Source organism: Macaca thibetana, chromosome 14 (genome assembly GCF_024542745.1).
Source record: "Macaca thibetana thibetana isolate TM-01 chromosome 14, ASM2454274v1, whole genome shotgun sequence".
In the NCBI taxonomy this organism is placed as follows: Eukaryota; Metazoa; Chordata; class Mammalia; order Primates; family Cercopithecidae; genus Macaca; species Macaca thibetana.
In genome coordinates this window covers 115,208,252-115,223,376 of record NC_065591.1, presented here as the reverse complement: position 1 = coordinate 115,223,376, position 15,125 = coordinate 115,208,252, and the positions used below count along the sequence as shown (strand labels likewise).

Sequence of the window (15,125 nt, the reverse complement as noted above, 5' to 3'; positions counted from 1 at the left end):
CACTTTGGGACGTCGAGGCAGGTGGATCACCTGATGTCAGGAGTTCGAGACCAGCCTGACCAACATGGAGAAACCCCGTCTCTACTAAAAATACAAAAAACTAGCAGGGCGTGGTGACGCATGCCTGTAATACCAGCTACTTGGAGGCTGAGGCAGGAGAACTCCTTGACCCCGGGAGGTGGAGGTTGCGATGAGCCAAGATCACACCATTGCAGTCTAGCCTGGGCAACAAGAGCAAAACTCCGTCTCAAAAAGAAAAAGAAAAAGAAAAGAAAAGAAAAATGCTAGTTGTGACATTTATTTTTAAATTTAAAAAACTACAAATAAGCTCAATGTCAAATACAAGTAGATTGGACAGATAGGGATGCATGTTTGTGATGCTATCCTTAAAATTAACTATGAAAATCAATGTTTATTGTTATAGAGAGATCAGATATTGTTAATTATCAGAATATATAGGATGACTTAAATGTATGTGTGTATCTATCTATAATATACATAAAAAAATAGTTTGAAGGATATCAACCAAAATGCTAACATGGGGTGGTATTATGACCAATTTCTTTTGGCTCTTTAAATTTTCTAATTTTTATACATTGCCCATGGATAATTTGTGTTACAAAAACAACATTCAAACAAATTATAATTACTGGTAACTTTCTCTTCAAATTATTAGTTAATTCTAATTTTCCAAAGAGAAGACATATATAAAAGAACTCTAAACAGCAAAAATACTATACAAATGCAAAGTGTCATCAATTATCCAGCAAATACTTTTTGAGCACCAACTACGTGTAAAGTCTTGTAGAAAGTACACTGAGAAAGTGAAAGAAAAATTAGGATAACTAGGCTGGGTGCTGTGGCTCACGCCTGTAATCCCAGCACTTTGGGAGCCCAAGGTGAGTGGATCACTTGAGCCCAGGAGTTTGAGACCAGTTTGGGCAACATGGTGAAATCCCATCTGTATAAAAAATCCAAAAAAAAAAAAAGGCTGAATATGGGGGTGTGCACCTATAGTCTCAGCCACTTGGGAGGCTGAGGTGGGAGGACCACTTGAGCCCAGGAAGTCAAGGGTACAGTGAGCTCTGATCATGCCACTGCACTCCAGCCCATGTGACAGAAACCTCATTAAAAAAAAAAGAAGAAGAAGAAGAGAAGAGGAAGAAGAAGAAGAAGAAAAAGAAGAAGAAGAAGGAGGAGGAGAAGGAGGAGGAGGAAAAACAAAAAATTAGGATAGCTCTTTACTCTTAGAGAAGATTTAATACGTTACAGAAGATAGAATGACATCTAATCCAAGACATTGAAATTACAGGAATCCATAGTGCTCAGAGAATAGAAAACAACTAATTCCTACTTGCGGATCAATTAAATGTGGGAAGATTTCTTCAAGAAGGAGGTACTGAAACTAAATTCTGAAGGATAACTGAGATTTGCATAGGCAAAGACACGAAGCATAAGCAAGGGAGCAGTAGAACTAAATACCGCAGTGATAGAAATGGTATGTGACACACCCTGGAATGGATGAGGGTGTCGGTAGCTGCAATAAGAGATTTATAAAAGAAAAGACTGAGTGATGAGGCTGGACAGTCAGGATGGAGACAGCCAACAGAAAGCCTTGCATACCATTCAGAGTGTCAACCGTATTTTGTAAGTAATGGGAGTCAAATTCAGAGTTTGGGTTTTGTTTGTTTTTTTTTTTTGTTTGAGATAGGTTCTCTCTCTCACCCAGGCTGGAGTGCAGTGGTGCAATTATGGCTCACTGAAACCTCAACCTCCTGGCTCAAGTGATCTTTCTGCCTCAGCCTCCCAAGTAACTAGGACCACAGGTGCATACTACCACATCTGGCTAATTTTTTTTTTTTTTTTTAATTTTTTTTGGACATGGGGTCTCACTATGTTGCTCAGGCTAGTTTTGAACTCATGGGTTCAAGCAATCCTCTACCCTTGGCCTCCCAAAGTGCTGAGATTACAGGCGTGAGCCACCACATTCAGCCCAAATTCAAGTGTTGAAGAAGGGTTGGTAATGTTACTTGTATGACAGCTGAATGAGATTTGGACCCATTTGTTTGGAGTTTCTTTTTTTTAAGAGACAGGGTCTCACTCTGTCACCCTGGCTAGAGTGTAGTAGCATGATTATAGTTCATTGTAACCTCACTGAATCCTGGGATCAAGTGATCCTCCTGCCTTGACCTGCCGAGTAGCTGGGATTACAGGTGTGAGCCACCAAGCCTGGCTCTGAACTTAAAAATTAAGAGATTATATAGCCACAGAAAGCAATGACGTACTGACAAATGCTACAACTTGGATGAAACTTAAAAATATTGTGCTAAGTGAAAGAAACCAGACGCAAAAGTCCATATAATTCCATTCGTATTAAAGTCCAGAACCAGGCGCAGTGGCTCATGCTTATAATCCCAGTACTTTAGGAGGCTGAGGTGGGTGGATCATCTGAGGTCAGGAGTTTGAGACCAGCCTGACCAACATGGTGAAACCCCGTCTCTACAAAAAATACAAAAAAAATTAGCCAGGCGTGGTGATGCGTGCCTATAGTCCCAGCTACTTGGGAGGTTGAGGTGGGAGGATCACTTGAACCCCAGAGGCAGAGGTTGCAGTGAGCCGAGACTGAGGCACTATACTCCAACTTGGCGATAGAGCCAGACTCCGTCTTGAAAAAATAAAGTCCACAATGGGGAAGTCCACAGAAACAGAAAGTGGGTGCCTAGGGCTGGGCTGAGGGGTGAGGGTGAGTAAGGGGCTGCTAGCTAAAGGGTATGGGGACTCTTTTTGAGGTGTTGAGATGTAAAGTTGACTCTGGTAATAGCTGCAAATTAAAGGCCATTGAATTGTACATCTTAAATGAGTGAATTGTATAGTATATGAAGTATATCAAAATGAAGCTGTTTTAAAAAAGGGGAAATCAGTCTGGTGGCTGTTGCACCATGCCAAGCAAGACACTAGAAGGTGATAAATTAGGACGGTGACAGCAGTCATGGGAAACAGAGGAGGACAAGTCAGGGAGATACTGCAAAGACAGAACCACATGCGAAGTGAGGAAGAACAACGAAAAAACGCTGCAAAAGCTGCCAGTATAAATGACTGCAAGAGGAGGATGTGAAGAGGAGGTTGGATGGGAGATAGTTATAAATTTGTTTTTCACACAGCAAATGCATGAAGCTTAGCTGGTACCAAGAAGAGTAGAAAGAGGGAGAGAGGTGCACATTCGTAGTTCATATTCCTTTTCCTGGCAATGATGTGGCTAAGGGTACCTTGTGACTAGTGATGACAACTATGAATTATATTATAGCACTAGTGATCAGCACAAAAGTTGTCCTAACTTATGCCTGGAAGCACACTTAGGAGAATTTAGCCACAGAAAGCAGTTAAGATGGCAACAAGCAAGAAAAACCAATTCTATAGCTGCACACAAAATACTCTCAGCATTTAACAGCACTAAGTACCTACTGCACCAAGTACAGATTTTTGTAAAAAGGAGAACTATCATTGCTGCTATGAACATACTGGTTTATACAAAGAAAGCTCAATAGCTAAATGGTAGTGGTTGGCTGCTATTAGTCATAGGCCCCACAAGAGCACAAATGTATTTTACTTGTTTATATCAAAGAAAGCAAGAACGTGAAGTAGACACTCTTGGCTAATGAAATCAGGGGGTTAACAGAAACCATCTGAACATGCCAGAGTTAACAGATGCAAGATAAATGCATAAAAAGGTACACTTTAGACTGAGAAGAAGCCTGAGGAAAATAATATGCAACCAGCACAGCAGATCACCATCAAAAGCTCAATGGTCAGTTACCAAAATTTACATCCTAAGATTTGTCAAGTTAAGCCTCTAGAAAACAAAGGAGCTTTGCATGTCATTGTCATAATGTCCCTGGATGAAAACTATGACCACTCAATAAGAAAAAAAAAGTTGAGGTCACTTCAGGGAAGCAATTATGAAACAAAGAGTCTCCCAGTCTCAGGGGAAAGGGCCCAAAAAAAGATCTGAACTGAAAGATAAATCTATTTGCACTACAGTAGAAGAGGTATCTGAGTTTTCTGGTGAAATTTTCCTATAAGACCCTACCTGAAAGGCAGGTCCGGCTCTAGCTACCCCCATGACAGCAGGTCCTCTGCTAGAGCAACAACCAGTTCTGACTCATCCTTTCCTGCTTGCCACCTAGCCCAGTAGGTACTCAAGAAATGTCAGTTTAATAAACAAACAATTAATTCAAGACGGGGCAGAAAGAATCCAGTGGAAACTCAAGAAGAATATCAAAGGTCTTGCACACTAAAGATCCTTAGCATGAAGTCCCCGAAGGTCCAAGAGACCAAGCCACTGCTCTAATCCTGCCCGTCATCTTAGAGATGAGGTCATTGATGCCTTGCCCAAAGTCACACTTCCAGTAAATGTAGAACAAGTTCCAGCCTCCAGTGCAGTGGTCAAGTGACCATACCCTTGTGGGACAGGAGATGGAAGAGCTCCAGCAATGAGACCAAAACACATGATTGGGGAGGCTGTTCACTTGAAAGGAAGGGTCAAACTTGTGTCCTTGTGTCCTAAGAAAGACACTACTAGAAAAATAATAATGATCAGAACTCTCTGGACCCACCTAAGGCATGAAAAACAATAGTAAATTTTAAGTGTAGGAAAAGCAAGGACTGTAGCCATGTTTTCCGTGGACAGTGCCAAATATAAAACAAAACAAAACAAAAATGCACGACAGCTAACTTTTGTAACATGCCAGGCCCCATCCCAAGAGCATCAACACAAATTATTTCGTTGAATCCTGACAGTCTTCACAACACCCCTCTGGGGTAGATGTTATTAACCCCATTATTTTATTTTATTTGTCATTTATTTACATATTTTTTGAGATAAAGTCTTGCTCTGTCGTTCAGGCTGGAGTCCAGTGGTTAGATCTCAGCTCACTGCAACCTCTGCCTCTGGGGTTGAAGCTATTCTCCTGCCTCAGCCTCCCAAGTAGCTCGGATTACCGGCATGCGCCACCACACCCGGCTAATTTTCATATTTTTGGTAGAGATGGAGTTTCACCATGTTGGGCAGGCTGGTCTCAAACTCCTGGCCCCAAGTGATCCGCCCGCCTCAGCCTCCCAAACTGCTGAGATTACAGGTGTGAGCCACTGCACCTGGCCAACCACATTTTATAGATGAGAGAATCAAGGCTTGGGGACAGTAAGTAACTTGTCCATAGTCATACCAGTAGTGAGCAGCGGAACCACGTGCATCTGTCCCCAAGGGCCCACCGCATAGCTGAAGGGAGGGTATTCTGTGTTCTGGGCAGCCATTTATCCCCACGCTGCAACGACGAGGCACCTGCTGAGAAGCACAGCCTGCCTCCTCCAAGTGAGAGACTCTCAAACCCAGACCCAGAAACCTACTCAGTGCTCATTTCCCAAGACTTCCATTCTCTGGGGCTTGTCCTCCCAGCCTGTGTATATTGCCATAGATTTTTAAAAGAGGAAAAAAAGGGTCTCACATGTATAGGCAATGTTCTAATGCTTAACTGAATGGTGAACAGACAATGTTCATCTTTACACTGTATGGATACATTATAGACATTTTCATGTATGCATGATATATTTCACAATTTTTTTTGTAATAACTCCTAACCCAGCCCTGAAGTGACAGCCACCAGATCAGCTGTGACACCGACCATGGCTCACTATGAGGGAAGGGAGACTGGGGAAACTATATTCTACTGCATCACCTACAGATAAAGAGCACACCACCACCCAAAAAGGATGACTTCACCCCCTCGGCAAACCTTGTCTGAATTGTGAAATATAAAGCTACTGATTCCTACCAGCTCAACATTTCACTCATCAAGGAGCGTGGAGGTCGAGAGCACAGGCTTTTAGAGCATCACCTCTTCAGTTTTATCCCAGTTCTGCCATTTATTATATGGTCTTGGGCCAGTTATTTGAGACCTGTTTGAGACTCTGTTTCCTAACACATAAAATGGAGGGGGGAGGTCCTTTCCTGTAGGGTTGTATTAAGGCTGTATGAGATTTTTTTAAATGGAAAGCTCACAGAAGCATCATGATTGTAATTTCTAAAGCTCTTCCCACAGTGAGAACGTGTGTACTCCGGTTCTCGGCCCCAAGCATCCTGCCCACTGAACTGGAAAGTGCATCTCCATGCTCTTTGGTCGTCCTGAGCCTGAGGGCTTTTCCCACTGAGTCTAGCAAGCCCAGGCCTCTGCCTCACTTTCGAGGTTGTCTGTAGGTGAGCCTGTTTTGCCACTTAAACCTCTACCCTTGTGTGGCCACATGTCCCTGTCCTGACCAGGATGCTCAGCTCCTCCCTTCCCAAGGTTCTCAGTCTGATTTCTGTGGCCCAGTCTCACCTGAGACTCGCTTATTATTTTTTTTTCTTTGAGATGGAGTTCCGCTCTTGTTGCCTAAGCTGGAGTGCAATGGCACAATCTTGGCTCACTGCAACCTCCACCTCTGGGTTCAAGCGATTCTCCTGCCTCAGCCTCCCGAGTAGCTGGGATTACAGGTACCCGCCACCATGCCCAGCTAATTTTTTTTATTTTTAGTAGAGACGGGGTTTCACCATGTTGACCAGGCTGGTCTCAAACTCCTGACTTCACGTGATCCACCCACCTCGGCCTTCCAAAGTGCTGGGATTACAAGCGTGAGCCACCGCGCCCGACCTGCCCATCTCTCTTGAAATCTCAGTGGACTCCATTCTCCAGGGATCAATCCACATCCCGTCTCCTCCATTCAGCCCTTCTCAATTTCTTTTGCCCATTACTACCTCTCCGTCTCTGTTCTTGCACGTCTTTGGTAATTGTACAAGTGACCCCTGAACAACATGGGTTTGAACTGTGCAAGTCCAAATACATGCAAATCTTCTTTCACCTCTGCCACGTCTGAGACAGCAAGACCAACCCCTCCTCTTTCTCCTTCTCAGCCTACTCAATGTGAACACAGTAAGGATGAAGACCTTTATGACAATCCGCTTCCACTTAATCAATAGTAAATACATTCTCTTACGATTTTCTTAACATTTTCTTTACTCACTTTATTGCAAGAATACAGTATATAACGCATAATACCAAAAATGTGTTAATTGACTGTGTTATCAGTAAGACTTCCAGTCATCAGTAGGCAATTAGTAGTTAGGTTGTTGGGAAGTCAAAAGCTACACACAGATTTGACTGCGTGGGGGTCAGTGCCCCTAACCACCAAGGTTAAGGGTCAAGGGTCAAGGGTCATCTATAATTCAAACCATTAAATGCTGTCTTCATAAATTACCATTCCTCAAACTTTTCGTGAGTATTAGTTTCATGTCTTCTCATAGACAAAGACCTGTCTTTCCAGTTGCTTTGTAATTGTGGTAGTTAAGAGCATGGACTCTAAAGTCAGACTGCCAGCTCAAACACTTTTGAGCTGTGTGACCTTGTGTAGAGTACTTGGCTCCTCTGTGCTTTAGTTTATTCACCTGTAAAATCTTTATAATCTGTACCTAGATTTTAAAAAAATGCTATGAGCTTATAAGATTTTAAATACAGGGTGAGGCTGGGCGCGGTGGCTCACACCTGTAATCCCAGCACTCCAGGAGGCTGAGGCGGGAGGAATACTTGAGGTCAGGATTTCGAGACCAGCCTGGCCAACATGGCAAAACCTTGTCTCTACTAAAAATACAAAAATTAACCTGGCATGGGAGCAGGCGCCTGTAATCCCAGCTACTCGGGAGGCTGAGACGGGAGAATCTTTTGAACCCAGAAGGCAGAGGTTACAGTGAGCTGAGATTGCCCCACTGTACTCCAGCCTAGGCGACAGAGCCAGACTCTGTCTCAAAAACATAAAATAAAAATAAATAAATTAACTAACTAAATAAAATACAGAGTGAATTAAATGTTAGACATATTATTATTAGTATCCTTATCATCACATTACCATTACAATACCTAGAACAGGACTACTAGCTAAGACTTATCCAGTAAAAACATATTTTGTTGTACTTGAGAAGTATCTCTACTTGCTTAAACTAGGGTGCAGCAAACTTTGAGTAAAAGGCTGGATAATAAATGTTTTAGATGAGCCAGTCATAGACGTGTCACAACTACTCAATTCTGCTGTTGTAGCATGAACGCGATCACTGGTAACATATAAACAAATTGGTATGCCTGTGTTGCAATAAAACTTATGGAATTTCACATAATTTTTGCATGTCATATTATCCTTCTCTTAATTTCTTCAACCATTTAAAAACGTAAAGAAACATTCCTAGCTAGGAAGCACTGTACAAAATCTGGCATCAAGCCAAATTTGGCCTGCGGTCTATGGTGTGTCAGTCTACCATGTAAGGTCACATGAGGTCTTCCATGACATCTCAGACGAAGGCCTTCATTCTACAGGCAGTAAGGAAGTGCTGCTCTGTCTTAGGAAGGCGCATGAGCCCAAGCCCACACTAGCAATAAAAGCAGCTGTGCAGCAGTGGTATGTATGATGAGTGCTCACTCATATTTCCAGTTCTCCCCTCTTCCTGCACTCAGAAGCCACGTTTTCCAGCTTTCCTGCAGTCAGGCAGGGCCACGTGACTAGTTCTGGTCAATGTGTGGCAAGTGCAGGGACAGTGTATTCACTTTCAGGGAGGAGCATTAAGAGCCACGCCCTCCTTCCCACCCCACCCTGACCACTGTGGTAGCAGGGCCATGACATTCTACAGCCCGGATCACTGAACTGCTGCTACATGCAGGATAGCCTCCCTGGAGAGTTTTCCAGAGCCTGAGGGGACTTGGAGTGATCAAGAACTAAATTTAGCATGAGTTAAGCTGGTTGGGGTGAAGAGGGGAGGGAATGGTATTATCATGGCATAACCCAGTTTAGTTCAACATCTTTCTGCAAACACAAACCAAAGAATAGCATTAAGAATTAATAAACAAGCCATGCATGGTGGCTCATGCCTGTAATCCTAGCACTTTGGGAGGCCAAGGTGGGTAGATCACCTGAGGTCGGGAGTTCAAGACCTGCCTGACCAACATGGGAAAACCCCATCTCTACTAAAAAAATACAAAATTAGCCAGGCGTGGTGGTGCATGCCTGTAATCCCAGCTACTTGGGAGGCTGAGACAGAAGAATCGCTTGAACCTGGGAGGCGGAGGTTATAGTGAACCCAGATTGCCCTACTGCACTTCAGCCTAAGCAACAAGAGCAAAACTCCATCTCAAAAAAAAAAAAAAAAAATTAACAAAAACATCTAGCAATATGTAGTCCATCACATCTTTTCACCTTAATAGCTCATTTAGGGGACAAATGTCCAGCCTTCCGAAGAATTCAGCAAGAGACAAGAAGTGTCTTCAAGTTCTCTAATTAGAAACTCTAAACCATCTTTTCCAGCAATAATAAACTTGATGACAATAAGCCTCAGGAAGGCCAGGAGGTAAGGGCTTTGAGCCAGCAGCATCAATGAACCTCAGGTACTCATAATCTGATCTGCAACAATCTCTGCCAGCTACAAAGTTACATTCTTTCTTTCTTCTTAAAGTAGTAATGACAAAGACAATAACACAACAAAGGAAATAGCATTGATTGCTGCTAATTTCAAGCCAGGTACAGTTTACCAAAGTAGAACCATGGATGAGAGATGAGAAACTCTTATCCTTTTAAGAAATCTGTCAGAGTCAGAAGTTTCAGTCCTCGCCCTGAGCTGTCCTTCTCACTCAAGGGATTTAAATGCCTAGATGACCAGTGCTCAGTGTCCTGGACTTACCGAACCATGGGAAAACTCCAATTCCCGTCCCACAGAATAATAAAGTAAATCTCACACTGTTCACAGGAGGGTGTGCCTGCTGTGCGATGTTTGTAAATGAATATTTAATAGTTTCAAATGAATGTTTATTTTCAGTGTCCCCTGCTGACTACAGAAGAGCACAAACAGTCCACATCACAAGCAACCTGCTCTGTCAGGACTGTGGCCTTTTTCTAAACCATTACTAAAAAGGAAGCTGAGAGACCGACTAATCCACCCAATACTGTCATTTAATCCCACTTTCAAAACCACCGCCACCCAAGGCAAACAGAAGTCACCTACCAGGGCCACACAGCAGGCCAAAAGGTGATTACAAGGTTCTAATTCAGGAGTCATCTCTCCAGAATCTCAAGCCATGAAGTGACCCCAACCTTCACCGTAACTCACCTTCTGGTAAACATTTCCATAGCTGGGAAGCCGGACTCTATAGGAGGTATGCAGGGGCCATGTCTAGGGCTCCCTCCTCTGGAGCAGACCTCTTACAGAAAGAATCTTGAGGCCGGGCACAATGGCTCATGCCTGTAACCCTAGCACTTTGGGAGGCCAAGGCAGGTGGATCACCTGAAGTCGGGAGTTCAAGACCAGCCTGGCCAACATGGTGAAACCCCATCTCCACTAAAAACACAAAAATTAGCTGGGTGTGGTGGCACACACCTGTAATCCCAGCTACCTGAGATGCTGAGGCAGGAGAATCACTTGAACCCGGGGGGACAGGGAGGTTGCAGTGAGCCGAGATCTTACCACTTCACTCCAGCCTGGGTGACAAGAGTGAAACTCTGTCTCAAAAAAAAGGAAAAGACAAAAGAAATCTAGAGAGATAGATAATTTGGTCCAGGCAACAGTTAAAGAATGAACAGAGCCCCACTTGACAACAGATTGAAGAGAATGGGTACAGTAGGCAACTGACATTTACTATCAAATAAAATATTGTTTTTGTTTTTGTTTTTGTTTTTGTTTTTGTTTAGACAGAGTCTCACTCTGTAGCCCAGGCTGGAGTGCAGTGGCCGGATCTCAGCTCACTGCAAGCTCCGCCTCCCAGGTTCACGCCATTCTCCTGCCTCAGCCTCCCGAGTAGCTGGGACTACAGGCGCCCGCCGCCTCGCCCGGCTAATTTTTTGTATTTTTTAGTAGAGACGGGGTTTCACCATATTAGCCAGGATGGTCTCGATCTCCTGACCTCGTGATCCGCCCGTCTCGGCCTCCCAAAGTGCTGGGATTACAGGCTTGAGCCACCGCGCCCGGCCCAAATAAAATATTGTTGACCATTATTGGTCATGAAATACGGAGAAGTAAAAAAAAAAAAAAAAAGAAAGAAAAGGACCCTCCCAGCTACCGGTGAAGAATGTGAGTAGCTTCTGTCACACAGTGCTCATCCTCCTAAACAGTGTGAAAGCAGCAAGACTGCTCACCCACCCACTCAAACACGGAGAAATTCGAAACTCTCCGCATCTGAGGACTAAGCCCTCGCCACAGAAATGCTTCACCTGCTCTCTGTCAAGAGCTATACTTTCTCTCAACCTTTTTTTTCCCCCAGAATCAAATTCTTCCAGCACACTGACTTTCCTGAAGGTCTGTCACAGACCCCAGGCTCTTGGAGACTGCATTACCAAGCCCAGCAGAGGTGATGACCAGGAACATGAGGACAGGGAATTCAGACAGGTGTCACTACAGTCTGCCCTAGTCCTGTGGGGGCCAGAACCATCCGGAGGGGGAGCGGCCCCACAAAATTGGAGACCTTCTTAGTGTTTGAGGTTCTGAGGCTCTACAGGAATTAGGACTATCTTTGTGGCACCAAAAGAAAAAGAATTAACCATGTAGAAGCTGTGGAAGATGGGTGAGTTACTCTTTAAGAAACCAATTTCTTGGCTTTCAAATCACTACATGCCCCACAGAAGCTCTGGCCATAGCCCCATCTGTTTGTCAATGCCACCTCCTCTCTCAGCCTCCTCCACCACTGCCCTTACCTTTCTCACCAAGTTACCAGTAGAAGAAATCATAGAATCCTCTTTCGAGACAGCCTAAAGCTACTACCCTATTGAGAAAGAGGGGTTGCACTGGGGGAGATTCTATCTCAAAGTCTAGCCACTTGTCAATCACAGACATATGTCAAGGTCATCTTCATCCAAAAGCATCCTCAGTGACACTCTCATAACTCCGTGAGGTACAGCTGTGTGAAGTACAGCCTTTACTTACCTAATTGTCCAGCCTCTGAACCTCCCTCACATTTCAATTACGCCAATAAGACTTCTCTGCCATGCCAGCCGAAATGGACTTCTAGAGTGTCTGCCGTGCACCACACTTATCTGTCCCTTAGCACTTACTGACTTGCATGTACACATGTGTCAGAGGTGTGAGGGAGCCTCCTTCCATCTGTGAGGCTATCAGCCCCTACAAAGCCAAAGCATTGTCCTTTATATTTTATTAACTTCACAATGCGTGGACAACAGGGCTGCAAAAATAATACTTGATCAACATTTGTAGAATGAAGAGATAGATGAGTAAATGAATGGACAGACCCTGAGCCTGCTCTCTGGGAAAGAAGGCCTGACAGACACACCTTGCTGTTACTGTGGTAGTTAATCCCCACTCTGAAATCAGTCCAGCCATAAGAGTGTATCCTGGCTTCCCCACAAACTAGTTGCATTCATTTAATTAAATCTCACTTTACCACTCTGTGCCTCAGTTTCCCTAACTCTAAAATGGAGACACCAGCTGCTTTATGGGGTTATAGTAAGAATCAAATGATAAAACATATTTATACACACTTTTAAAAGTCTAACTAACTGACCTAATGAATATAAGAGACAATGGAACATGAAAAAAAGCCGGTGTCTAGCATGGCATTACATGGAGTGGAAATTATACTAGAGAAGAAGAGTAACCAGGGACAGGTGAATCACTGGGGAAACTTACCCTGTGCAAGCCCAAAGCCTGGTTCCTATCTGCACACCTTCACGCAAGTCACTTAAACTCTGTGTCTGTTTCCCCACCCATAAAATGGGGATTCTTTTCATAACACTGTGAGCTCCACGTGAGTTAATACATGTAAAGAGTTTACTGTGGTGCTTGACACGTAGTTTCAGCAAATGTTGGTCGCCATCGTTCTTATCAGTATTTATCATCATTTTTTTAATATCACCAACCCATAGTAGGCATTACAGAGTTGTTTCTAGAAATAATTCAAACATTATAATTTCCATATGCAGACAGTGCTATCAAGGTAGTCAATAGATTTGGTCACCTTGCTTCTACCAAGTCTCCTTGTTGGAAGAGTAGGGAGTACCCTGAGTACCAGTACCAGAGTACCAGCATTAGTATCCTGAGTATCAGTACCTGAGTACCAGAGAGTTGGGAGTACCAGTTGGGATACTGCCAAAGGGAGCCACATTTCATCCACAACTACAAGGTTTGGCCCCTGGACCAAAATGGATCTGTACTTAATGAGACAATGGGTCACAGGATCTAACGGTATCAATGCAGAGATAAATGACAAAATTGTCCCACCCTTGTAAAATTTTATTTGGCTGAAGAAGACAAAATTATCCCAATTACAGTTCCCAGATTAACACTGCTGTCCTTGTTGAAATGCATCAAGAGATGCTCAAGGCAGATTTTTAAAGGCAAACATCTCTGCACATCCCTGAGGACCAACCCAGGCTGAGCCGAGAGCCTTCTGTTAAAGTGATGTCTCATCCTGAATGACAGCCAAGCTACCCCTCAGCCCCAAGCTGGGTGTGCTGACAGCAGGGGTGCGGAAGGATGCTGAGCGATTTCTGATGAAGAGCCCAGTGTCCCTGCAGCCCCTGGGCTTTTCTGGGAGGCCGCATCCAAGCTACAGACCAAGCACGGCTCTACTGAGGAATAAAGAACAGCTTTAGCTGCTGGTCTGGACCTGGAACTCCCAGTGACAATAAACTCTGCTCATAGCCTCCCACCCAGAAAGAATGGGGTACCAGACCCCCAGAAAGCAAGGACTAAACATAAGAGAGAGGGACAGCAAAACTTGAGGAAAAGAAACTCCCGGCTGGGGGTAACTGGTGCTCCTCACCTCTTGGGGCCTCGCAGTTCTTGAGAGTTACACTTGCAGAAACTAAGCACCTCCCTTTGCCTTCTGCAAAGTGCCTTTTCAAGACCCACTAATGGACCCTCTTCCCTAAAGGAGGAGGGCTGGACTAGACATTCTGTCAGGGTTTAATCTAGGGTAGAGGTGCCTGGAAAGCCAAATGTGGCCCAGAGCCAGGTTAGGACCCCATGCCTTAAATCACTCAACATCCATACCTGACTCTGAAAATCAACCTTTCATTCAGCGATGTGAGCTGCCACCTCCCCACCCCATGCGTGGACAGCCAGCCGCAATGAAGGCAGGGACTCATCCCTGCAGGGAGCTCTCCCAAGCTCATCCTCCTCCTCCTACCCTCCACCCTCTTCAGGGAGAGAAAGCTCCCTCCCCAGTCCAAGGAGCCTTTCTCCTCTGAAGGAGGCCTCAGGCAGCCTCACATGCCACCCTGCAGGGGTACCGGATCCCTGGTATGGCAAAGTTTTCCAACAAAATCTGCAGTTTCTCTACCAGATAAAAAGCCAATTCACCTGCCCATGCAATCTCCTTATTGGGTCAAAAAAGAGGGAGAGGTGAAGGTTTTATTTTTTAAATGGAAGGTAAAAATATTCTGACTACTTCTGTAGCTAGAATACAGCTACTCCCACACCCCAAGCAAGAGATGCCTTTAATGTCCCAATATTAAGCCCAGGAAGAGGCACCTGCCAAGGCCCAAGGTGAGTGTTTGCGTTGGGGTAGGCAGCGGCCCACTTGCCTCTGGACACCAGGCATCCTAGAAGATGGAGCCTGGCCCCTCAGAGGGATGCCCCTAGGGACTGCCTGCCCTAAGCAGCTGACGTGAGAAAGGGCCCCCGCGGCCCCGCAAAATCACGTGTTGGTCAGGGCTCAGGAAGAGTACAACCGCACCCCCAGCCTGATGCAGACGCACAGCACCTCGCCAAAGGGAAGGGCTGTTTCTCTATTATCAAGTTCCCTCTGTGCACACCACTCCTCACGTACTCCAAGTTGGAGAACCTTTTAGCTGCAGTTTGGTTCTCTCCACTGCCCCCCAACTTCCACAAAACCCCTGCCCTCGAAGAACGTAAGGAAAATACAGAAGCAGTATAGAAGCTGGAGGAGCCAGGGAGAGTACCCCAACTTTTAAAGTGCCTAGTCCCCACATCTGAACCCCTCGATGCCTGGTGAGATGGCATCAATGAAGGGGACCTCTTGAGGGTGCTGGGGGGAGCACAGGGCTGAAGAAAGGCAGAAGAGGAAGGCTCCCTATCCCTCCTCTACTTA

The 15,125-nt window shown here is 44.8% G+C and overlaps 1 protein-coding gene across 6 annotated transcripts in view; it reads right to left on the bottom strand.

Annotated features, from left to right (window-relative positions):
* GRAMD1B (GRAM domain containing 1B) overlaps positions 1-15,125 on the bottom strand; it is a 274,826-nt gene that overhangs the window by 85,111 nt on the left and 174,590 nt on the right. The gene's annotated exons all lie outside the window — the stretch shown is intronic.